Genomic DNA, 2,241 nt, shown 5'->3' with positions numbered 1-2,241 from the left:
AGTGGGGAAAGAATGGGGGGCTGAGAGGATGGCTCTAAGAAGTATATATAAAGGATTGATACGATCTGTATTTGATTATGGGAGTATAGGGTATCAATCTGCTGCTAATAGTGTGTTAAAAGAGGTGGACAAAATCCAGCACAAGGCATTAAGATTATGTACGGGGGCGATGAGATCTACACCAGCGGCAGCCTTGCAGATTGAAATGGGAGAAATCCCTTTAGATCTTAGAAGAATTGAACTGTCACTAAGATATTGGGTCTAAAATACAGTAATAATGTACAGGTTTACTGTAATTACTTCTATAATATAGTAGTGGTATATAATACATTTTTGGAAATTTAACCTAGCATGATTCTGAATTGAAAACTGCTCACCTACATCAAACTTTTGTCCATCTGCATCCTTTGCAATACATCCAAGTCTATTTAATAACTCCCCACCAGCAAAATCACTTTTAAAAGCCTTAATTACACAACGATGGATGAAACTGCATGAAGAGAATGAATAGCATCCCGTAAATCTACTAATTAAGTGAGGAATAATCTAATAATCATCTGTTTTAATGCACAGGGTAATTTGATTAGCTGTGCTGATAATATACCATTTTGTTCTATAAATGTCATACCTTTCAAAAGTTCATCACAGCGGTCTCTTCTGCCGCATCTCTACGGCGCTGATAGTATGAGCGCTAACATCCGGGAACTATTGAGCGGCTCCATGATCCGCCATTGCTGTAAAAACATGGTCCATTTGTCACAACTCTCTCTCTCTACAGCTCTGTTCAAAACCATTCATAAAAATAATACTTTATTTTGAAGTAGTGTAACAGAAAGTCTTGCGCTACTTCCGAGATCACGTTGACAAACACACACACGTGTGCCCAGCAGCATGGATCTTAATAAGTGGTGTGATCTGAAGTCCGAACCGAGGTTAAAACATTTGACAGAGGCAGGGTTTGGTGTCCGTGCAGGAGCTGGTGAAGGCGCACATTGAGTCATTTGATCAGGCTGTTACTGATGGATTATGTCGGGGTGTGGAGGTGAGGTACACACACACACACACACACACACACACACACACATGTAGATTCTGTATGGACACTTAACAAGTGAATTTATATGCAATAACATGCTGGCTAACAAATAAGTAAACAAGTAAAATCTCTCTGTTTTCAGGCCATTCCTCCTATGGAGGTCATGTACAAGGGAGACCGAATCAGTCAGCAGTTTCTGAAGGAGGAATCAGCAATGACCTGCGGGTCTTCTCTGCTGAATGCAGAGGCAGGTGTTGTACATATACAGAGGAAAGCTAGTAGTAAGTCTGTTAATTAAATATAAGTAGACATGGTGAATTGTTGATGTACATTGACAGAATAACTGCTTGCTTTCTAGTATTATGACAAACATAATAATTATAAAACACCCGTGTGTGTGTGTGTGTGTGCGTGCACAAGTACTAAACACAAGTACACTAATATGTGCTAAATTCATATTTGCTAATATCACATTCATAATTGCATGTGATGAGTGTTTATATGAGATTATATAGGAACGTATTTAATGTTTAAAATTAGTATTTTACAAGCTTCTTACTCCCGTAATATCACAGTGATAAATCTATTGTTCAAACCATTAAATGTTGAAACCATACTAAGAAATCATAGTAACTAATGGGTTTAAAAAATTGTTAAACATAATAAAAAAAATTTAAAAAAATGTAATGTAATTTTCTTATTGTGTTCAATCACTTCTTGATATCCAGTCTGGTTCCTAAAGCAAAACCAGATGATAAACCATCAGTATTTTTTAAAGAACAAATCAATGTTGTGTTTTCACAGGGAGATGTGAGTTGGTTTGTTAATGGCGTTCCCAAAGGAATCATTAAACGGTCTCTAGGTCATGTGCCCATCATGGTCAAATCAAAACTCTGCAACCTTTATGGTCTCTCAGCCAAAGAACTCATCGAGCATCACGAAGAAGCGGAGGTAAAAAAAAAAAAATTGCACATCACGCCACATACGCCACAATCTTGGACAAAATGACACTTAGTCTTGAAGTACTGGTAGGAAATGGGCGGCTATTTTATCGTTAACGGCATAGAGAAGGTGATTCGTCTTCTGATCATGCAGAGGAGGAACTATCCCATTGCAGTATCAAGACCAAAGTTTAAGAGCAGAGGACAGGGCTACACTCAGTGCAGTGAGTACTGCATCTCTTCCAGATTGAATAAACCAATATA

General features: G+C 37.9%; 1 pseudogene; it reads left to right on the top strand.

Moving 5' to 3' along the window:
• Positions 1 to 789: 789 nt before the first annotated feature.
• LOC107571581 (DNA-directed RNA polymerase I subunit RPA2-like) lies at positions 790 to 1,378 on the top strand (annotated as a pseudogene).
• Positions 1,379 to 2,241: the final 863 nt, after the last annotated feature.

The sequence above is a fragment of the Sinocyclocheilus grahami genome, unplaced genomic scaffold (genome assembly GCF_001515645.1).
Source record: "Sinocyclocheilus grahami isolate Dianchi unplaced genomic scaffold, SAMN03320097.WGS_v1.1 scaffold1615.1, whole genome shotgun sequence".
Lineage (NCBI taxonomy): Eukaryota > Metazoa > Chordata > Actinopteri > Cypriniformes > Cyprinidae > Sinocyclocheilus > Sinocyclocheilus grahami.
Note: the sequence above shows the minus strand (reverse complement) of the source record. Positions and strands in the feature narration are given on the sequence as shown.